Genomic DNA, 25,192 nt, shown 5'->3' on the forward strand with positions numbered 1-25,192 from the left:
CATAATACCTCCCTACCCCCAACTACATCTCATTCTATTAATACGCTCAATTCTTGCCTTAAAAGTTTTTGCCTCAACTCTGCCACCTATCCACCAAGCTGTGACCCACTTTTTCCCATTCTTTCCATGCTGAACTCTTCAAGTCTACAACCCCAGGCATTTATATTGCACTTTCCACTCTCCACTAAAATGTTCCTTATTATTAAATGTCACCAATGAAATCCCTAGTGGTCAAATCCAGTAATCTCCCTTCAGTTCTTATCCTTGTTTACAGTCATTGTCCTACAGTAAGTATTTGACACTACTGACCACTCTACCCTTCCTTAAACTTGCTTCAATGGGCTCTGCTACGTCCCTCTCTCCTTATTCTCCTACTACTGACTTTCTTCTTAGTCTCCTTTACCTAATTCTCATCTTTTGCAAATTACCTACATGTTGGTCCTCTGCAGTTCTCCTTTTTCTCTCTTAAGCTACATACTCTCCCTGAACACTCCTGTGCTGTTACCAACCATGTGCCAATGATTTCCTAAACTCTATGGTCTCTACACACCTTTTCATTCTTTTAAGAAGAAGCTAGAACAAAAGTGAGTATTTTTCAAATATCTAGGCAAGAAGGAAAAGAGGAAGATAGGACCATTTTCTAACCTTAGAAATAAAGAAATCACAATGAAAACACACACTTGACTGTATAATTTCAGGGGGAGTGGAAAGAGAGACAGTAAGGGAGGCAGAAAAAGAGGGAGAGAAACATTGATGTTAAGAAAACATCGGTCAGCAGCCTCTTGTATTGGGTTGGCCAAAAAGTCCATTAAGTTTTTTCCATAGAATAAAAGACACTTTTTATTTTCACCAATAACTTTATTGATTTGGATATTTTGAGCATGTTGGCAATCTCCCACTATTATTGGCTTCTAGTGGGTAGAGGCCAAGGGTGTGGCTAAACATCTTTCAAAACATAAGACAGCCCCATAGAAATTACTTGGCCAGAATGTCAATAGTACCAAGAAATTTCACAAACTACTTTTGACATATTTGATCAGTCACAGCACCTTCTCCACACACTAATCTTTTTTTTGCATTTTAGTTGCATTTTTACCTTTCTTAAAATAATAAAGTATGATACACTGAAAACGTTGTATATCTTCTTCCATCTTTAATATTAAAATGACTGCATAAAATGCACCAATTTTGATAAGTTTTTAATAAATCCATGCTAATATGACAACTGTCCCACACAATCTAACAAAATTGTTTCAAATGAAGTTAAAGACAACTAACCATGATCAGAGCCATGCTTAACAGACTTTTTGACCAACCCAATACACTCCCCAACCCCTCATTGGGGACCGAACCCACAACCCAGGCCTGTGCCCTCACCGGACAACACCCAAACCAAGCTACACACACCAGCCAGGGCAACTGCATAAAAATTTTATTAATTTTTTAAGATTTTATTTATTTTTAGGCAGAGGGGAAGGAGAAAGAGAGGGAAAGAAACATCAATGTGTGGTTGCTTTTCACGTACCCCCTCCTGACTGGGAATTGAACTGGCAACCTTTTGGTTCACAGGCCAGTGCTCAATCCAATAAGCCACACCAGTCGGGGCTGCATAAAAATTTTAAAGATCTCTAAACTAAGACAACATGGGAAATAAAGAAAATACGTGCATATATATATTAATTACACATCCCCATAAAAATATAACTTGATAAATGGGAATATCAGGAAATTTATAAAAGAAAGTGAATTATTTTTTTAAACCATTAAAAATGTTCACTACCACTAGCAGTTAAGTAATGTTCACTAGTAATGTTCACTACCACTAGCAGTTAAGTAAGTTCAATTCAGGTCTATTAATTATTTTTTTATAATTGAGACAATCCATATAGTTTTTGTAAAATTTTTAAAGCTATCCTGAGGCCCCCCAAATTAAAAACTAACATTCTAGACATATTTCTATTCATGTTCTAAGGTTGTATTTGTGTGTGTTTGGTTTTATATCATCATCCACACTGACTATCTCTAGACTTTTTTTTTACCCCTGCTTTTAGAAAGAAAGAAAAGGAGAGAGGGAAACATCAATTGGTTGCCCTCTATACACACTTGAACCACACCTGGAACACAGAACCTGCAACCTAGGTATGTACCCTCCCTAGAAATCTAACCTGCAACCTTTTGGTTACAGGACAACACTCCAACCACTGAGCCACACCAGCCAAAGCTGTCTCTAGATTCTTGAAAGTGGTGACAGATAGACAGGTAACCAATGTATAAAACTTGTTTGGTGACTCTTAATCTTCATTACATTTTCTGAACAAATGCACAGATATGGCATGGGACATTCCTTATTCCTTTGGCCCAGACAGCTTTGTTAAGCCTGGTATCAATGCACACATCTGAAATTCCCATCTCCTTCACTGCCAATTTTTGTATCTCTTTGGGTGCCCAAAGGGTGAGCTTCTTTGAAGCCCATTCCATGGATGCACTTGTGAATGATAATAGCATTTTCTCATCACTAACTCACTGATGGCAGAAAAACACTTCTTGTTCTTACCACCGTTCTCTGCAAAAGCCATTCTGCCAGGCCCAGGTTGTATAGAAAGAACATGAGGTAATGTTGCATTATTTTTTTTCTTTAAGAGATGCACTTTATTGAACTGGTCTCAGGTCAATGTATAGGTAAGCCCTGGCTGCCTCCACACCTCAACCTACTCCCAGGGGGACCAAAAGCCTTCATATAACTCAAGCTGGGGACAAAATGGGAGACCATGATGGCAGACCATTCGAAATAAAAATACAAGAAAGAACAAGTATTAAAGTGATTATTTAAAAATTTAGATTATATAATTTACACAAAAGCAATGATACCACCCTCCCTTATGCAGACTTGGACAAGGACTGGCCCTTCTTAGGGAAAAGTGGGCAGCTTTTGGGCAGGCAGGGGACTTTCTGTAACAATGCATCTCACAATATTTGGAATGACTATTAAAAAAAATAACAATGTACAATCAAAGTCCTTGGCCACACTGTAGAACTTTGGGGATGCTCACTCCAACAGACTGCTGTCACCTTCATTGTTCCAGTTTTTAAAACCTGAGACAACCTGGTTGCTGTAGCTCAGTGGATTGAGCGCAGGCCAGCGAACCACACGATCGCGGTACGATTCCCACTCAGGGCGCATGCCTGGACTGCAGGCCAGTTCCCAGCAGGGGACTCATAAAAGGCAACCATACATTGATATTTCTCTCCTCTCCTTCCCTTCCTCTCTAAAGACAAATAAATAAAATTTAAATTAAAAAAAAACTGAGACAAGCACCAAAAAAATAACCAAGTAAAAAACAAATAAAGCCATGCCAATCTCATCTCATTTTCTGCGCAAGTTAGGTTTTGTCAAGAAAGGGTGTAACCAACTAAGTAACAGTCCCTTAGAAGCATTTGCAGTAGACAATGGAGAGGCCAGACTCATTGAACAACTGCTTACTGCTGGAAGGTGAACAGTGAGGCCAGGATGGAACTGCCATTCCACAAAGAGTAATCGCACCAAGGGAGTGCAATGATCTTAACCTTCATCATGCTGGGAGCAAGGGCAGTGATCTCCTTCTGCATCCTGTTAGCAATGCCTGGGTACAAGGTGGTCCCACCACACAGCACCATATTGGCATATACGTCCTTATAGATGTCGACATCACACTTCATGATGGAGTTAAGTTAGTTTCAGGGATGCCACAGGATTCCATGCCCAGGAAGCAAGGCTGGAAAAGGACCTGGGAGCAGCAGAATTGATCACTGCCAATGGTGATGACCTGACTGTTGGGTAGCTTGTAGCTTGTAGCTACAGTGGCCATCTCCTGCTTGACATCCAGAGTGACATAGCACAGCCTCTCCTTGATGTCACACACAATTTCCCACTCAGCTGTGGTGAAGCTGTAGCTGCACTGCATATCTTCATGAGTAATCCTTCAGGTCCCAGCCAGCTGTGTCGACACAGGATGGTATGGGGAAGGGCATAGCCCTCATAGATGGACACAGTGTAGGTGACCCCAACACCAGAGTCCACCACAAAGCCACTGGTACCTCCAGAGACTTACAAAGACAACACAGCCTAGATGGTCTCATATGAGGTGGGACACCCCAAAAACAGGAATTATCTTCTGGAGGGCAGGCCCCCTGTGGTACAGGCTTCCTGCACTACGTGAATGTTCTAGGAACCCATCTCTATCAATGAGTGTACCAGCTGGTGATGGTATGAGAGGCTGCTCAGCTTCAGTGAATTTTTTTTTGAAGACTTAGTACATTTGCCCATTACATGATGGGTGATTTACGAGAGTACCTGCCCACACCAAAATTAAATGTTCAGTAGTTTTTTACCAGAAACAGCATGACCCCATGCCCCACCCTCCCTATTCACCCAATCTCACCCAGAGAGACTTTTTGTTTCCTGGAATGAAACAAGTCTTCAAAGGGAAACATTTTGCTGATGCGGAAGAGGTGAAACAAAAAACAGTAGAAGCACTAAAAGGCATCAAAATCAAGGAGTTCAAGAATTGTTTTGAGCAGTGTAAAAGTCTCAAAGGGTGTACTGCTTCAAATGGAGAGTACTTGGAAGGTTGAAGTTTAAATATGTAAAAATAAATACAGCCCTGGCTGGTGTGGCTCAGTGGACTGAGTGCTGTGAACCTAATAGTCACCGGTTCGATTCCCAGTCAGGGCACACAGGGTTGTAGGCTAGGTCCCCTGTCAGGGGCGGGCGAGAGGCAACTGATTGATGTCTCTCTCACACATCAATAATTCTCTCCCCTTCTTTCCCTCTCTCTAAAAATAAATGAATAAAACCTTAAAAAATACACAATCTTTATAAATAAATTTCATTTTGGGGGGTCTCCCTTGTACATGGCTGGGATGCTGAAGGTCTCAAAACCATCTAGGTCTAGCCTAGGGGTTCAGGGGCCAACATGTGCTCCTTGGTGGGTACATGCAATTCACTGTAAAGGCATGATGCCAGATCTTCCCCACGTCATCACAGTTGGTAACAATGCTATGTTCCATGGGGTACTTCAGGGGCAGGATGCCCCCTTGCTCTGGGCCTCATCACCCACGTAGGAGTCCTTCTGGACTCCCATACCCACCATCATGCCCTGGTACCAGGGGCACCCATGATAGAGGGGACAATGGCCTTGGGAGCATCATCACCTACAAAGCCAGTCTTACACATGCCAAAGCCATTATTGACCATAAGGGCAACAATACCATCATCCATGGTGAGCTACCGCCACTGTGGACTGATGAAGCAGAGAACCTCAAAGGAGAGGGGTCTGTGCTAGTGAGTGAATATGGTCTCAACCTTGCATTCGTTTTTTAAATAACATTTTGATATGTTCTTAACACTGAGAGTCACCCTTACCACATGTCAAGCACTCTTCTAGATGTTAAGAGGATATAGTGACAATATAGATAAAAGTCACTATTCTCATAAAGTACAATGAGTGTATTTCTTAGCACAAAGAAAAATCTCACTCATCTTTCTCACTCATCACAGATCCAAAATCAAATCAGATTCTCCACCTACTTTAGCCAGACTATTCAACTGCAGATAATTTGTTTTTTCTCCACTGAACTTTTTCAAACACTCACTGGACACATACATAGTGCCTTTGGTCATGCCCCATCCTAAACTCCTGGAGGGCAGAAATTCATTCTCATGATCCTTCAAACACATGACACAGGTTCTGCAAAAATTAATACTTGATAAATCAAAATACTGAATATTTCTAAGAAACAAAAATCTATGTAATGTTTCTTCCTGATATACTTAGCAAAATTCAAACATTTCTGACTTTTAACTATGTAAAAGGAGCTGTCTTAAGATATCAAGCATACAGTGAAAGTCAGGTTCTAGTAAGTAAGAGACCTGAGATCCCACTGGTAAAGCATTCTATGCTTGTCTGTTTTTTCCTCCACTTAGAATGTAAATGCTTAGGAGGCAGGCAAATCTAGTAATTTTATTAATAAAATATGCATATTATCTTATGCATATTAAGTAACATATTAATAAAATATGTTATTACATAAACATAACTAAGGTCTACATAATAAATATATTCCTTAAAAGTCACAAAGTTATTTAATTTTAAATGCACTGACGAAAGCCAAAAAGAAAAAACATAACAGGTGTACAGATATTACTACAGAAAAATAATTTTTTAAAACTTCAGTTAGCTAACACATTAACAAAATGATGTAAGTGACAGTTTGGGAAAAAAATCCCTAAAAACATATAGACAAATAATTATAATTTATAATTGGTTCCTCCTGTACACACCCCAATAGGGAACCAACCTGCAACCCAAGTACGCACCCTGACCGGTCATCAAACCCACAACCTTTTAGGTACTCGGGACAATGTAGCATCCGGCCAAGGCTCACTCTCTAATATCAATAAACATATCCTAGGATAAAAAAAATTTTTAAAGAAAGGCAATTCACATACAAAGAAATATATTTCAATAACTCTACTGAAAGATTTTTAATCTCATTAGAAATCAGAACATGTAAATTAAACTCAACAATATAATACCAGCCCTGACTGGCGTAGCTCAGTAGATTGAGCATGAGCTTTGAACCAAAGGGTCGTTGATTTGATTCCCGGTCAGGGCACAACCCAGGTTGCAGACCAGGTCCCCAGTGGGGGCCACGGGAGAGTCAACCATACACTGACATTTCTTTCCCTTCCCCTCTCTCTAAAAATAAATAAAATCTTTAAAAAAATAAAATAAAATACCATTTTTCATCTATTGAACTGGCAAAAATAAAAAACACAATATCTACTGCTGGTGAGACTACAGAGAAACAAAAACTCATAAAATTTATTAATGAGAGTAAAATTACCAGTCTTTCATTTTTCATCCTCAAACCCAGCAACTACACTTCTAGAAATCTATAGAGTATGAACTGTAGCATTTTTATAATAGTAAAAAAAACTTAAGCCCTAAATTGACTTATACCTGCACTAGGACTTCTTAAGTTCTCCTTGACCAGAGACAGTATTAATCCCAGAACCCAGGGAAAAGTTGGAAGTATATTGATCCCAACTGGTACCATCCACCAGATGTAAAAAAACAATAGCTGCCTTACCATGACATTGGCAGAATTAATTTCTATAGTAGTCAACCCAAAACAGCAAAAGGAAAACAAAGCAAAATGAATTAAATTCCATTATTTCCAATTACCAAAATAATTTTAGATATTTAAAGCTTTAGAAAAATTAAATTAATCAAAGGAGACTAGTTTTAATTAACTGTATAATAAGAAACATGCACCTGGCTGGTGTGGCTCAGTGGATTGAGTGCCAGCCTATGAACCAAAGGATTATCGGTTCAATTCCCAGTCAGGGCACATGCCCAGGTTGCAGGCCAGGACTCTGGTAGGTGAGCATGCGAGAGGCAATCACACGTTGATGTTTCTCTCCCTCTCTTCCTCCCCCTCTCTAAAACTAACTAACTAACTAAATAAATAAATAAATAGATTTTTTAAAGTTGAATAAATAAAAAAAGAAACACACAGACTCCCAGCCAAGATGGAGGTGTAGGTGGAAACACTGTGCTTCCTCACACAACCAAGTTTAAAGACAACAAAGTTTTAGTAACAAAAATGCAACCAAAACACAGAACACTGAACTATATGAAAGTCCGACAACAATCAACCATTCAGCCAGACCGATAAACCAGGTGAAGGAGCAGGCAGTGAGACGGAGCGAGCAGTGAAATGGACCACGCAGGCCCCAACGGCAGGAAGCAGCAGAGGGGACTGCCATTGCCCCTCTTTGACCCCGCCCCCACATACAGCATCACAACCCAACAACTGAGCTTCCCCAACCTGGTGAACACCTAGGGCTCTGCCCCTCATTCCTAACAGGAGCAAACAGACCAAAACATCATGGCTCAAGAAGAATTCAAAGCCCCAGAGCCAATAATTTTAAGTGACCAAGAAATAGCCAACCTATCAGATGCACAGCTCAAAACATTGGTGATCAGGATGCTCACAGAACTGGTTGATTTTAGTCACAAATTAGAGGAACATATGAAGGCTAAACTAATTGAAATGAAGGGAAATGCACAGGAAACCAATAGTGATGGAAAGGAAACTGGGACTCAAATCAATGGAGTGGACCAGAAGGAAGAACAAAACATCCAACCAGAAAAGAATGAAGAAACAAGAATTCAAAAAAATGAGGAGAGGCTTAGGAACCTCCAACATCCAAATTATAGGGGTACCAGAAGGGGAAGAGGAACAGCCAAGAGTGGAAAACTTATCTGAACAAATAATAAAGGAGAACTTCCCCAGTCTGGCAAAGGAAATAGACTTCCAGGAAATCCAGGAAGCTCAGAGAGTGCCAAAGAAGTTGGACCCAAGAAGGAACACACCAAGGCACATCATAATTCCATTAGCCAAGACCAAAATGAAGGAGAGAATCCTAGAAGCAGCAAGGGATAAGGGGACAGTTACCTACAAAGGAGTGCCCATCAGACTGTCAGCGGATTTCTCAAAAGAGACCTTACAGGCAAGAAGGAGCTGGAAGGAAGTATTCCAAGTCATGAAATCCAAAGACCTACAGCCAAGATTGCTCTATCCAGCAAAGCTTTCATTTAGAATGGAAGGACAGATAAAGTGCTTCTCAGATAAGATAAAATTCAAGGAGTTCATCATCACCAAGCCCTTATTATATGAAATGTTAAAGGGACTTATATAAGAAAAAGAAGATGAAAAATATGAACAGTGAAAGGACAGCAAACTCTCAGTTATTAACAACCACACCTAAAACAAAAGCAAACCAAGAGGACAGCTAGATTAGGAGTGGAACCATAGAAATGAAGAACACATGGAGGGTTAGCAACAGGGGAGTGGGAGGAGGAGGAGAAGAGGGGAGAAGGTACAGAAAATAGCATAGACAGTAGGTAGAAAATAGATAGGGGGGGGGGCAAGAATAGTAGGGGAAATATAGAATCTAAAGAACTTGAGCCCTGGCTGGTGTGGCTCAGTGGATTGAGCGCGGGCCTGTGAAGCACACAATCGCTGTTCGATTCCCAGTCAGGGCACATCCCTGGGTTGCAGGCCAATTTCCTGCAGGGGACTCATGAGAGGCAATCATACACTGATATTTCTCTCCTTCTCTCCTTCCCTTCCCTTCCTCTATAAAAATAAATAAATAAAATCTTTAAAAAAAAAAAGAACTTGAGACACGTGGTCATAAACTTAAGGGGGGAATGGTGGGGGAGGGGTGTGCAGGGTGGAGGGGAATGAAGGAGGGGAACAGAACAACTGTAAGGGTATAATCAATAAAATATATTTAAATAAATAAATAAATAAATAAGAAACAAACATTGGAGGCTACCAAAATGAGGAAACAAAGAAATATGGCACAAATGAAAGAACCAATCAAAACTCCAGACAAAGAACTAAACAAAAGGGCAATCTATTAGATGCAGAGTTCAAAACACTGGTTATACATATGCTCATGGAACTTGGTGAGAACCTCAACAGCATAAAAAAGATCCAGCTAGAAACGAAGGACATGCTAATTAAATAAAGAACAATTTATGGAGAAACAACAGTAGAGTGAATAAAGTCGGGGATCAAATAATGATTTGAAACATAAGGAACCAAAAAACCACCAATCAGAACAAGAAGAAAAAAGAATCCAAAAAAATGAAGATAGTATAAGCAGCCTCTTGGACAACTTCAAGTGTTCTAACATTCATATCACAGGGGTGCCAGAAGGAGAAGAGAAAGAGCAAGAAATTGAAAATCTATTTGAAAAATAATGAAAAACTTCCCTAATTTGGTGAAGGAAATAGGCATGCAAGTCCAGGAAGCACAAGAGTCCCAAACAAATTGGATGCACAGAGGCCCACTCCAAGATACATCAAACAAAATGCCAAGGGTTAAAGATAAAGAGAGACTCTTAAAAGCAGCAAGAGAAAAGCAGTTAGTTACTATAGGGGAGTTCCTATAAGACTGTCAGGCGATTTCTCAAAAGAAACTTTGCAGGCTAAAAGGGAATGGCAAGAAATATTCAAAGTCATGAAAAGCAGGAATGTACAGCCATGACTGCTCTACCCAGCAAAGCTATCGTTTAGAATCAAAGGGCAAATAAACAACTTCCCAGACAAGAAAAAAACTAAAGAAGTTCATCACCAAACCATTATTATACGAAATGTTTAGGGACATATTTAAGAAAAGAAGATCAAAACTATGAACAATAAAATGGCAATAAATACATACTTGTCAACAATTCAATCTAAAAAACTAAATAAACAAGAAGAACAGAGACAGGATCACGGGTATGGAAAGGATTTTGATGGTTGCAGATGGGAGAAGAGTGTGGGGAAATGGGTGAAGAGGTATGTGGATTACGAAGTACAGTAAGGTAGTTACAGAAAAGCCACTGGGATGTAAAGTATACTACAGGAAGTGGAATAGCCAAAGAACTTAAACACACAAGACCCATGGTCATGAACAATGAATGGTGTGATTTCCTGAGGGAGTACAGAGAGCTGGGTGGAGGGGAACAAAGGGAGAAAAATTGGGACAACTGTAATAGCATAATCAATAAAATATAAAAATAAAAAATAAACCTCTATATTGTAGAAAACACCATTTTTAAAAGTTGAAAGTAAATAATAGACTGGGACAAAATATTAACAGCATACTTGACATGTAGAGGATTAATATCTAAACTAATATCCAAACACAAGGAATTCCAATATCCAATATATATAATGACAAAAATATGAATATGCAATTCACAAAAAAATACAAAGGCCAATAATCATATGAAAAATGCCCAACTTCACCACTGATCAGGAAGATGGCAAATCAAAACAATGTATCAATCCTTTTCAGACCAAGAAATATTCAGTTTGTCAGAAGGTGTGAGGAAGTAGGTACTCTCAGTTTGTGTGCAATCTGACACTTATCAAGTTTTAAAAGCACATACATTTGCCCTGACCAGTGTGTCATCTCAGTTGGTTGGGTGTCATCTCACAAAGCAAAAGGTTCCCAGTTCAATGCCAAGTCAGGGCACATACTCTAGGTTGCAGGGTTTGGTCCCCAGTAAGGGTGCATACCAGAGGAAACCAATGTTTCTCTCCCTTCCTTGCCATCTCTCTAAAAACAAATGAATAAATAAATAAATAAATCTTAAAGGAAAAATCAAGTTAACAGCACATACATTCAACATAGCAATTTCACTTCTTACATCTATCATGTCTAGAAATATGAACATTTACACACAAAATACAAACAAGAACTATTAACATAGATTTCACTGTAGCAACGATTAAAATAATCTGGAAAATATCATACTCAAGGACATTTAGGTAATGGTTAAATAAATTATGTAATAAACACAATACACAACAGTATGAGATAAAATTATATGTACAAACAAAGGAAGATCTCTAAGATATATTAAGTGAAAAAAATCCTGATGTTTCCATTCAGGTTTAAAAAATAACATGTGAGTCAGGGCACACGCCCAGGTTGCAGGCCAGGTCCCCAGTGAGGGCCACATGAGGGGCAACCACACATTGACGTTTCTCTCCCTCTCTTTCTCCCTCCCTTCCCCCTTTCTAAAAATAAATAAATAAAATTTAAACAATAATAAAATAACATGTGTGTATACGATATATATGTATATACACACATACACACAAAAATCCCTCTTATCTGGAATTTCAATTCCTGTGGTTTCAGTTACTTGCAGTCAACTTCAGTCCAAAAATATTAAATGGAAAATCCCAGAAATAAACAACTCATGAGTTTTAAATTGCTGCCATTCTAAGTAGTGTGATAAAAGCTCACACCATCCCACTTTGACCTGCCCAGGATGTAGTAATCATCCCTTTGCCCCTGTATCCATGCAGTATATGTTACCAGATACCCCCTACCACCACCACCCCAATTAGTCACTTAGTAGCTATCTCTGTTATCAGATCAACTGCCCTGATATCATAGTGCTTGCTGTGTTCAAGTAACCCTCATTTTATTTAATAATGGCCCCAAAGAGCAGCAGTGGTGATACTGGTGCCCTTGCTGGGTGGTTCAGTTGGTTGGAACATCATCATCACATACACCAAAAGGGACATGTACCTAAGTGGCAGGTTCAATCCCTGGTCAGGGTGCATCAATGTTCCTGATCAATGTTTCTCTCTCACACTGATGTTTCTCTTTTCTCCCTTCTTCTCCCTCTAAAATCAACAAAAATATCCTAAAGTGAGGATTTAAAAAAAAAGAATAGCAATGCTGACAATTCAGATGTGCCAGAAAGCTTTAAAGAGCTTCCTTTAAATGAAAAGGTATGTACACGAAAACAACATAGTATGTATGAATATACATAGGGTTCAGTACTATCCGTGGTTTCAGGCATCCACCTGGGGTCTTGGAATGTATCCTCACAGATAAATGGGGACAGCTGTATATGTAAACATGAATGAAAAGTTGAAAAAAGATGCATACCAAGTTATTAACAGCAGTATTGAGGAGGGAAAAAGATTGGAGGAGAGGAGGGAAAGCAGGGTGCAAAGAAGATACTATTAAGAAAGGAATTTTTTTCCTAATCTATGAACTTCAGTATCATTTGATTTTTTTACTGTACAAATAACATATTATTTATATGCTTCAAAAAATAAAATTAGCCTTGATCGGCATGGCTCAGTGGATTGGGCATCGTCCCAGAGAATGAAGGGTCACCAGTTCAATTCTGGGTCAGGGCACATGCCTGGGTTACAAGCCAGATCTCCCCAGGTAGAGCCATGCAAGAGGCAACCAACTGATGTTTTTCTCTAGCATCAATGCTTCTCCCCTTCTCTTTCTCCCTCCCTTCCAATAAATAAAATTAACAAAAAAATAACTTAAATATGGTTGTCCCTCAATCAGAGAGGCTCTCAGAAGGAGATAATACTAAAGTGCTACAAGAAAATCAAACAAGAACAAATACAGCATTGGGAAATATGTAGAATTAAGTAATATTATGCTCATATTTTCTGAAACAACCTGTCTCATGAAGACTTTCAAAAAAATAAAGTGACTGTGAAAATCTCATAAAAGTAGTAAGTTTAAGGTGATTAGACACAACATTCACTGAAATTAAGACACCTAGGGCATTAACATCTCCCTCATTACATTTATTTGTGGCTACATCGTGGGAGTTGGTCTCTCCATGACCCAGTGAAAAGTATTATACAAAACAAAATTTCAGCTTCAGGTACATATATAGCTATTTAATCTTCAATTGAACTGGGCAACCTTCCAACCCACTTGTACAGGCTCATACTGTGTTTTCAAGTCATTCAGGAAAACAAAGTTAATGCCACATATTTCTTCACTATATCTGCCTACCTGATACTAAATTTAAAAGCTGCCCCAAGAAAATCAGTTACTATCTAAATTCATATATATATATATATATATATATATATATATATGAGAAAACTGAAATGCTTTAAAATAAAAATATATCATGAAAAACTCCCTTACACTTAAAGCTATCTGATAACTACCTATGAAGATCCGATAAATGTGGAAATATCATAATATTAATTCATGCCTGTCACCCCCTAATAGTAATGTAATTCAAAGGTTTTGTTGTTACCATAAGCAAGGCCTCTGCTATTTTATAGGATATTCAGCAGTAATTATAACATTACATACGGAGAATCTAAGGTTTTCAAATATACTTAGTTAGGATTTAGTCTTTAAAATAGGTGTCACACAAAAAGTAATTAAGACCAGGTAAAAAAAGTTTAATTTTAAAAAATGTGTCAAAACATTTAAAAATGTTTGCTATATGGTGAGCATAATTTGCATCTGAGCATGTTACTTCTGTTTATTATTATTATCATTTGAAGAACTCTTCATAGCAAACATACAATACCAATGTAGCACTGGTTCAAAATAATTCACCATGATGTACTAACTTAGCATTTATTCAATCACCACTATAACAAGAACTAAGAGAATTCATAAAGAAGGGCAAGACAAGGTTCCTAACCTCAAAAATCTTACTTTCTACTAAGGGATATGATCTGAACACGTGAAAAAAATTAAAGAACTGTAGACAGAATATTAAATAAAGTGTTAAATCAAGTAGAATGGACTGATGCTACAGCAGTTCAGAGACAAGGGGAAAAACAAAGACTGGAAGAAACTGCCAGAAAGTCCTGCATAGTATAATCCTAGAGAAAATGCCTTCCTCATCCAGGATTGACTATTAATTAAAATAACACTCCTCTAAGCAATAACCAATAAATATCACCTTATTAAACCACTTTGATGTAGCTCTTACCTCAAAATGTTTATAATCAAAAGAAATATAGAACAAATACCAATTAAAAGATTACTACTGCTAATCACCAGGGGGCCTCATGAGACTAGTAATAATTCTTCCTTGATCCAGGTGCTAAATACAGGGTACGCTCATTTTGTAAAAAATGCATCAAGCTATACATTTAAAATGTCCAGTTTTCTTTATGTCTGTTACACTATAGTAAAATATAAAAATAAAAGATTATAACTTCAGTCTTAAACATTCTAGCAAATTACAGTTGACCATCTCCCACTACTACTGGACATCACCACCTAGATGTCCTGCCCCCACCTCAGACTCTACCTTCGCTTCAAAATCCAAAATCCCTACAGACTTTTCTATTTCAATCAATGGTACAGATATCCAAGCTGAAAACTTTGGATTCAGAGAATTCCTCCAAGTCCGAGGATTTAGCAAGACCTATTTCAAACCCAGTAAGTGCCAGGTACCTTTCTAGGTACAATATAGCAGTGAAAATGACAAAGTCCCTTCTCTCATGGGATTGACATTCTATGACAGGCAAATATGCATTTTAAAAGATTTTACCTACTTATTTTTAGAGTGAGGACAAGGATGGGAGAAGGAGAAGGAGCAAAACACCAACTGATTGCCTCTCACCAGCCTCTAACAGGAGTGGCACGCATATGCACATACTGGGAATTTAACCAGTGACCTTTTGTTTCTCGGGCCTGCCCTCAATCCACTGAGCCACACCAGCCAGGACCACATTTCAAAACCAGGTAGTGATTATATACTATGATAGTGAAAAAGAATGAAGCAGTAAAGGACTTTACTTAAAACTGGTAATCAGAAAAATCGAGAGGTGATTTAAACTGAGAACTGAATGACAAGGAAGGAACCAGACTTGAAGAACATTCCAGACAAAGATAAGGAAGAGCCCGTGGGACTACAGCATAGAAAATAAAAGGAAAGGTAGTAGGAGGTAAGGCTGCAGGGATAGGCAACGGTCAAATCACAAAGACCACAGTAAGGAGTTTGAATTTTATGTCACATTTTAACTTATATCTGTGCTTTAATTTTCACTCTCTATTCTTACTTTCAGTCCTCACTGCCACACTTCAGAACTGTATCACTATAATAATAAGCTCCTAAAGTGTTCTTCCTCATTTGAGCTTCTTACCACTCCAAGCCATTCTTATCACCACAGTAAAATCAAGTATTTTTTAAAGCAGTGTTATACATTATCACTCTTCTGCTTCAAGGGGCAGCAAGATAAAAACATCAGCTCCCTAGTCTGAGGCTCAAAGCTCTCAGTAATAGGGTGATAACCCTGTTCCTCTCTAATTTTACCATCTATCATACCCCTCAACAAAACCTCACGTTGGCCAAACCTGTTTCCTGAACATACATGCATTTCCTATCATGTGACCTTGTCTCACAATATTCATCCCTCCACTTCCCCAACAACTTTCATACATTTGACTCTCCTCTAAATCACCATTTATTGTGCAAATAAAGTTCTACCTCAATAGAGTACAGAAAAGGAAAAGAATACTCCCAGTAAGGAAACAAAATGAGTGAAGGCACAAAAACTTGAATATGTATATGATATTCACACACAAATAATGTCCTAAAAACAATAGTAATAATTATGTCCTATGACTGAGCACAGAAGGCATGATGAGATATAGGAAATAGAGCCATTCAGCAGGATTGTTAACAGCTACATCATGATCTTATACAAATTATTTAACCTCTCTGGGCTTTAGTTTCTTCATCTGCAGAATAAAGATAATAACAATGATCATGTCATAACATTGCAGCAATTTACTAATTTACTCAGCAAACATTTCCTGAGCACTTACTCTGTGCTTCACACTGTTCTAAGTGATATAGAGACAGCAGTAAACAAGACAGACAAAAATCTCTGCCCTGTGGTTATTTAAATATTAGTAAAATAAACAAGCAAAATAAATAACATATATGGCATGTCACCTAATGAGAGGTGCTAAAGAAAAACATCATTAAGCAGAGCAGAAAGAGAAAAAAGCAAAATCTGAATTAAGACATGAAAGAATTAAGGAGACCAGACCAATGTGGCTCAGTTGGTTGGCGTGTTGTCCTGTAGACTGAAGGGTTGCAGGTTCAATTCCTGGTCAGAGCACATACCCAAGTTACAAGTTCAATCCTGGCCAGGGCACAAACCAGAAGACAGCTAATCTGTTTCTCTCTCACATCAATGTCAATGTTGGTTTGTGTGTGTGTGTATGTGTGTGTCCCACCCCCTTCCTTCCTCTAGCTCTTAAATAGAAAAAAGAAAAGAAGAAAGAATTGAGGAAACAAGCCAGGCAGTGTTCCAGTCAGACAAAATCAGTAATGAAAGAACATGATCAAGGAAAAACAAGGAATCTAAGGAGACAGAGTTGAGAGTGGGCAGTGAGTAGTAAAAGATGAGGTCAAAGAAATAAGAAGCATCAGATAATACAGAACCTGGTAGGCCACTATCAAGATTTTAGCTTCTATTTTACCAGGAGTAGGAAGCTATTAGAGGATTTTGAGCGTGATATGACCTGACTTGAAAGCATATTAGCAACATCTCTGATTTAATAGCATTCCTCTGGCTGATATATAAGAATATACTATAACAGAACAATGTCAGGAGGAAGAGACCCTTAGGAGATTAAGTTAGATAACAGTACTTAACAAAACAATGCCTCCATAAAAGATAGCTATTTTGGGGGGACTGGGAATGAATTTCCCATCCTGTTAGACCAAACACTAGTAGTAAAATAACTAGCTGAAGTTTTAGGGCAATGCAAGTGTATTTCATATAATCTAAAGCTTAGCAAAAATAAACACATTTAAATAAATAATTGATGACTTTTATGATGATTCCCTATTTGTCATAAAGACAATGCAAGTCTGTTTCTAACCACATCTTTCCTAGCATGCCACTCAAAAGGCAGTGTCCTCAAATAAAACAAAAAAGGAAAATTTGAGGAAATAAAGTATGCATGAAAATACTTTAATCTGGAAAAAGCTGGTTCTTTTCAAATCTACTATTTCAAATGGAACCAATATTGGTTACTTCTATCAATCTAATTATCTTAAATTCTTAATGACCATATAAAATGCTGGCTACAAAAACAACAGTATTTAAAACAAAAAGGCAAGGACAGCACTTTAAAAGAACTAAAAAGTAACCTGACGTGCTGGAAAGCTTTCATTTCAAAAATATAAACACAGTTAACAGCTTGGAAAATACTATGATTGACACTAACATGTATAATCCTGGTAAGGAAGGGGTCACCTGAATGGAAAAAGGTACATCTGTACTCTGACCTCTCCTTCCAAACTCAGTGCATGAACTTGGGACCAAATTCTTATGTGACTCCAACCTCTGTACTAGCTCAGGGCTACAAAATTATCTCATTCCCACTCTAACCCTATGCCCCCTGGTATGGCTTCAACCTATTCCAGACTTTGTCTATGAAATCAAAAATCCATACTATAGGAACCCCACAGCTCCAAGAAATAGTTACTCTCTCTCAAAACCACTGAAAAAGGCATTTCCGTTTATAAACTATGATATGATAATTGCAACAAATATTCACTAAGTGCTTACCATATGCCAAGCACTGTTTTTAGCGCTTTACATTCTTGTCATCAATTCTCACAAGACTCAGATATTACCATTCCCAGTGATGAGGAAAAATTATGAAATTTAAGTAACTTATAAGAGGAACACACAATAGTAGTAGGAACCAGGAGAAGCCTGGGGGTTGGGGAGAATGGGTTTAAACAATGGATCAAGAAATCAGAATAGAGAGAGACTTCTCAAAAAGAACACTTGGAAGCTAGAAGCAAGGCCTTCAAATATTCTGAAGGAAAAATATCTCCAACCAAGCGTTCTGCTATTCTATCTTCACAGATGATAAAGGTGGTAGATGTATGACAGGGGTTATCAAAACATGATGTCTGTTTTTATAAATAGTTGTATTGGAACACAGTCATGTCTGCTCATTTATGTCATGTCTATGGCTGCTTTTGTAACACAATGACACAGTTGAGCCATTGAGGGAGTGACCCTCTGGTCCACAAAGCCTAAAATATGTACTATCTGGTCCTACATGAAAAAAATTGCCAATCCGTGGTTTATGAATATAAGAGCCAATGACAGCCATGAAAAATGGAAGGCTGCCAGGCGACAGAGTTTGGATATAGTGTTGGATAAATAAGGATAAGACTACAATGGAATATTTTCCTGAAAAAAAAAACCAACAGGTTTTCAATAGTATTTGAAGACAAAGACAAGAGGTCAGTTTCTGATTAATATCCAAGTACTCACTTTCTGCCATATCAGGAATTCTAAAGAAAGTAGCTAGAAAATGAAGAGTCATCATTATATTATTTGGAGAATAACTATAAAATGGGTAGACTTTCCAAAGGCTTTGTGCTCTTTATATTCTCTGACTGGCTAATGTTTCAATGTTCTGCTACTAGCTTCTTCTAATGAAGGTACACAGGAAAAACAAAAAATATATGAAAGACAAGCTAGCCAGTTCTGTCACACCAGTAGGTAAACAGTTATTAGGAAATGACTGGAAAATTGTTAGAATATGTTAGCAAAACTAAAGTTTTAAATACCAACAAAGTCAGTCCAATATAAGCCCAAATGGGACACATATGCAAAAAACTGTAAAATGAAGATGTGGTACCAAGATCCTGACAGGAAATAATTCTTTATTTTAGTTTGGTTTATTTATTTATTTTAAGACATAGGGAAAGGGAGGGTAAAAGAGAAACAAGCATTGATATGTGAGAGATACACCAATCAGTTGCCTCTCTCACACACCACACTGGGGATCTGGCAGGCAACCCAGGCGTTTGCCCTGAATGGGAATCAAACCAGTAACCTTTTGGTTCAGAGGCTGGCACTCAATCCAGTGAGCCACAGCAGCCAGGGCAGAAATAATTCCTCTATATGCTGGGCTGACTTGCTTAAATCTGGACTTCACTGTATCTTGTTGTGGACAGCATCTGTTTTTTTTAAGTGTATTTTACTGATTATGCTACACAGTTGTCCCATTTTTTTCTCCCCTTTATCCCCTTCTGCCCTGCAACCCCCTCCCTCTACCGTGCCCCCTTTAGTTCATGGCCATGGGTTTCACATATTAGTTCTTTGGCTTTTCCCTTTCCCATACTATTCTTAACCACCCCCCATCTATTTTGTATCTACCATTTATGCTTCTTATTCCCTGTGCCTTCTCCCCCACTCTGCCCCCTCTCCCTCCCTGCTAACAATACTCTGTGTGATCTTCCACAGAATGTTCCCGTTCTAGGTATTTGCTTAGTTTGTTCTTGTTTTTGTTTTAGGTTCAATTGTTGATAGTTGTGAGTTTCTTGTCATTTTACTGTTTATAGTTTTGATCTTCTTTTTCTTAGATAAGTCCCTTTAACATTTCATATAATAAGGGCTTGGTGGTGATGAACTTCTTGAACTTGACCTTACCTGAAAAGCACTTTATCTGCCCTTCCATTCTAAATGAAAGCTTTGCTGGATAAAGTAATCTTGGTTGTAGGTCCTTGCCTTTCATGACTTGGAATACTTCTTTCCAACCCCTTCTTGCCTGTAGGGTCTCTTTTGAGAAATCAGCTGACAGTCTGATGGGCACTCCTTTGTAGGGAAATGTCTCCTTTTCTCTTGCTGCTTCTAAGATTCTCTCCTTATCTTTAATCCAGGGTAATGTAATTATGATGAGCCTTGGTGTGTTCCTTCTTGGGTCCCACTTCTTTGGGACTCTTGGAGCTTCCTGGACTTCCTGGAAGTCTACTTCCTTTGCCAGACTGGGGAAGTTCTCCTTCATCATTTCTTCAAATTAGCTTACAATTTCTTGCTCTTCCTCTTCCCCTTCTGGCACCCCTATGATTCTGAGGTTGGAACATTTAGAGTTGTCCTGGAGGTTCCTAAGCCTCTCTCTCTCTTTTTTTTTGAATTCTTTTTTCTTCATTTTGTTCTGGTTGGGTGTTTATTTCTTCCTTCTGTCCCAGATTCCTTCCCTTCACTGTTGCTTCCCTGTATATTTTGCTTTATTTCACTTTGCATAGCCTTCACTTTTTCCTCTATTTTGTGACCATACTCAACCATTTCTGTGAACATCCTGATTACCAGTATTTTGAACCCTGCATCTGATAAGGTTAGCTATCTCTTCTTCACTCAGTTCTACTTTTGAAGTTTTGATCTGTTCTTTCATTTGGACCATATTTTTTTGTCTTGCCTCACCTGTCCTGTTGTAAGGGGCAGAGCCTTAGTTATTTGCCAGGGGCAGGCAACTCACTTTGCTGTATTGTGGTACTGCACATGGAGGAAGAGTCAGAGAGGGAACAATGCTGCTTGTTTGGCTCTGCCCTGCTTTCAGTCACATCCCCAACAACCCACAGGTAAGTTGCAACCTTCTGGTGCTGATTCCTGGTGGGAGGGTTTGTGTACATTCTAGGACCCATAGTTCCCTCCAAAGGACTCTCCTGCGAAACTGGGATCTTCTCCCAACACCAAAACTGCCACTAGATTTTATAGCCAGAGGTTTTGAGGCTTTCTTTCCCCATGCTTGACCCCTGGGTTGCGCAGTCTGTCTCGCTCACCAATTGTCCCTCCCAATTTATTCGCAGGTGAATATGGGACCACCCAGTCCGCCAGCCTCTGCCTCATTAACCTGGTTCTGCAGCACCCTTTACCACACATCCTATTCATCCTGGCCGCCCATCTCCTCCCCTCCTACCGGTCTGGATGAATGTTTCTTCTTTAACTCCTTGGTTGTTGGTCTTCCATACAGTTCGATCATCTGGCAGTTCTGACTGTTTTTTGTTTTAAAATTAGTTGTTATCCTTCTTTTGGTTGTGCAAAAAGGCAAAGGGTATCTATCTACCTACACCTCAATCTTGGCTGGAAGCCTGGGCACCATCTTTTAAGAGTACTAAACAAAGCAAATAAGTGTGGTAGGAGTATATAGAAACTATGATGTATTAAAGAAAGATTGAAATAACTGGGAATTCTTTATGCTTCTACAGGTATCTGAGTTATTCATTTTATAACTAAAAAACAAAACTTGTGCATGGGCAAGTAGCTCATTTGGTTAGAGGGTCATCTCATATCCCAAGGATGCAGGTTGGATCCCTAATCAGGGCACATACAAGAATCAACCAATGAATGCATAAATAAGTAAAACAACAAATCGATGTTTCTCTCTTTTCCTGCCTCTCTCTCTCGGAAATCAATAAAGAACAAAAAATACAAAATGTCCTGATGACTGGTATAATAAGTTCCTTGAGGGAAGGGGGACTTGCCACAAAAAAAAAAAAAAAAAAAAGACTAGAAGTATCAGTAAGGTTAACAGTGGTAGAAATTTTTTTATTTCCTTCTTTGTGCTTATCTATATTTTTGATATCTCCTCAAATGATAAGAAAACTGCTTTTATAACAAAAAATTTAAAAAGTAAGTACCACTGACCCTTGAACAACGTAGGTTTAAACTGCATGGGTTCACTTATACATGGATTTTTCCATAGTAGAGTACTATAGCCCTGGCTGGTGTAGCTCAGTGGAATGAGCATAGGCCTGTTAACAAAAGGGTCACCGATTCAATTCCCAGTGTGACCACATGCCTGGGTTGCTTGCCAGGTCCCTAATAGGGGGCGCATGAGAGGCAATCACACATTGATGTTTCTCTCCCTCTCTTTATCCTTCCCTTCTCTCTAAAAATAAATAAAATCTTTTTTAAAAATAGAATACTGTGAATGTATTTTTTCTTCCTTATCATTTTCCTAATAACATTTTTTCTTTAGCTACTTTACTATAAGACAACAGTACATAACACATACACATATGTGTTAATCAACTGTCTATGATGTCAGTTAGGCTTCCAGTCAACAATAGGCTATTAGTAGGTAAGTTTTGAGGAGTCAAAAATTACATGTGGATTTTTAATTGTGCAGGAGTCAGCGCCCTTAACTACCATGTTGTTCAAGAGTAAACTGTACTTTTAAGCTCACATTTATACACACAAAAATAATTTGTTCTCTAAGTTCTATACTCTTCTCCCCTACCCTTAGGTAGAAAATGAAAAACCTACATGTAACAAACTATGAAAGTATGCCTCCTATACTTATAAGTGATAAATGACATTCCCTTGTATTTGCTCTATTAATGGGAAAGAACAAAATGTTTAAATGCAATACACTGGCAGGGCACTCTCTATATAGGGCTATCATCACATCAAACAAAAAGCCCAATCAATATCTTACTGAAACTAGAAATGTTGAAGGATAGGAAAAATCACAGAGCTTTCAGGTCAGGTCAAAATGCTAAAGACTGATGTGAGATAAGACTGCATATAACTCTGAGAATATAATTACGGGCTTTGAAATGCAAAGTCCTTGATTTATACTTTTCGCCTACTGGCACACTGCTTGTTAAGATTAAATTCCTTTTTAATGTTACGTTTCAGCTCCTTGACTACACTGTCAGGGATTCATGTGTGGGGAACCATGTCTTTCATCATTTCTTTTGTGTGTCCCCTATAGCACCTCATACAATTCCCATATAAGGTAAGCACTCAATACATGCTTACAATTGAATGACAAAATAATTAAGCCTACTTTGAGCTCAAAGACTAAAATGGTCACACCTATAATTCACATGATTAAGCCTCCTTCTATGCAATAGTTTAATGGACATTCCTGGGGAGAGTACTGCTGAGTCTACTGAACTTATTACACTAGGTTTCTTCTACAGCAAAGAGCTCAAAGTACACGTGTAATGTTAAAATAGAATTCCTGACTACTGAGAAGGTGGGTGGGAAAGGGGGCAAGTGAAGGAAGAATATTATACTAGCTTGCCTCCAAAGAATAAGCATTCTTCAGTCCTAGAGATTAAAATATTCCTAAACTGTCTTTGAACTAAGACTCCTGACACCAAAAAGTCACCATAAAAAAAATTTCTAAAAATCTCAGCTGACGGTCCATATGATTGTGTATTTTAAAATCTAGTTTTAGACTTCCGCCAAGATGGAGGCATAGGTGGGAACACTGTGTCTTCTCCCACAGCCAAGTTTGAACACAACAAAGGCTTGGTGAACAAAGACGCAGCCAAAGAACAGAAAACTGAACTATACGGAAGTCCGATAACAACCAACAACCGGACCAGTAAGAGGGGCGGAGCCAGCAGCAGAGTGGGGATAGGCAAGAAAGATCTCCCGACCCCAGGCATACAGGCAGCCCCACGTCAGGCAGACCCAGTGAGGGCGCAGGGCGGTGGGCTGGCTGAGGTCACACATTCACGCGCAGATAAACCAGCAGAGGAGTGAGCAGTGAGAGAGAACGCACAGGCCCCAGAGGCAGCGGGCTCACATTCGTGGCCCCTGCAGCACCAGGAGGTAGCAGAGGGAGCCACCATTGCTTTCCTTTGACCCCGCCCCCACATACAGCGTCACAACCCAATGACTGAGCTGCCCCGCCCTGGTGAACATCTAGGGCTCCGCTCCTCATACGTAACAGGCACAAACAGTCCAAAATATGGCTCAGAAGAACTCAAAGCCCCAGAGGCGATAACTTTAAGCGAAAAAGAAATAGTGAACCTCTCAGATGCACAATTCAAAACATTGGTGATCAGGATGCTCACAGAACTGGTTGATTATAGTCACAAATGAGAGGAACATATGAAGGCTAAACTAATTGAAATGAAGGGAAATGCACAGGAAACCAATAGTGATGGAAAGGAAAATGGGTCTCAAATCAAGGGGGTGGACCAGAAGGAAGGAAGAAATGACCAAGCAGAAAAAAGTGAAGTTACAAGAATTCAAAAAAATGAGGAGAGGCTTGGGAACCTCCAGGACATCTTTAAACATTCCAACATATGAATTATAGGGGTACCAGAAGGGGAAGAGGAACAACCACGAGTGGAAAACTTATTTGAACAAATAATAAAAGAGAACTTCCCCAGTCTGGCAAAGGAAATAGACTTCCAGGAAATCCAGGAAGCTCAGACAGTCCTAAAGAAGTTGGACCCAAGAAGGAACACACCAAGGCACATCATAATTACACTAGCCAAGATTAAAATGAAAGAGAGAATTCTAGAAGCAGCAAGAGATAAAGGGACAGTCACCTACAAAGGAGTGCCCATCAGACTGTCAGCAGTTTTCTCAAAAGATACCTCACAGGCAAGAAGGGACTGGAAAGAAGTATTCTAAGTCATGAAATCCAAAGACCTACATCCAAGATTGCTCTATCCAGCAAAGCTTTCATTTAGAATGGAAGGGCAGATACAGTGCTTCTCAGATAAGGTCAAATTCAAGGAGTTCATCATCACCAAGCCCTTATTATATGAAATGTTAAAGGGACCTATCTAAGAAAAAGAAGGTGAAAAATATGAACAGTGAAAGGACAGCAAACTTGCAGTTACTAATAACAACACCTAAAACAAAAGCAAACCAAAAGGACAGCTAGATCAGGAGTGGAACCATAAAAATGAAGATCACATGGAGGGTTAGCAACAGGGGAGTGGGAGGAAGAGAAGGGGGGAGAAGATATAGAAAATAAGTAGCATAGACAGTAGGTAAAAAAAGATATGGGGGAGAGCAAGAATAATAGGGGAAATATAGAATCTAAAGAACTTGAGACATGTGGTCATAAACTAAAGGGGGGAATGGTGGAGGAGGGGGTGTGCCGGATGAAGGGGAATGAGGGGGGAAAAGAACTGTAATGGTATAATCAATAAAATATATTTAATAGAATTTTTAAAAATCTAGTTTTAATTATTTACTCTCTTTTGCCAAATAAAAGTTCTAAATGTCAGAGAATGATAGGAGTATTAAAG

General features: G+C 38.8%; 1 protein-coding gene and 1 pseudogene across 2 annotated transcripts in view; both read right to left on the reverse strand.

The window, feature by feature from the left end:
- Window positions 1–25,192, reverse strand: part of MGA (MAX dimerization protein MGA) — a 136,844-nt gene that overhangs the window by 103,215 nt on the left and 8,437 nt on the right. The gene's annotated exons all lie outside the window — the stretch shown is intronic.
- Window positions 3,310–5,305, reverse strand: LOC118993550 (actin, cytoplasmic 1-like; annotated as a pseudogene).

The sequence above is a fragment of the Sturnira hondurensis genome, unplaced genomic scaffold, assembly GCF_014824575.4.
Source record: "Sturnira hondurensis isolate 20B ecotype Veracruz unplaced genomic scaffold, ASM1482457v3 Scaffold0008782, whole genome shotgun sequence".
In the NCBI taxonomy this organism is placed as follows: Eukaryota; Metazoa; Chordata; class Mammalia; order Chiroptera; family Phyllostomidae; genus Sturnira; species Sturnira hondurensis.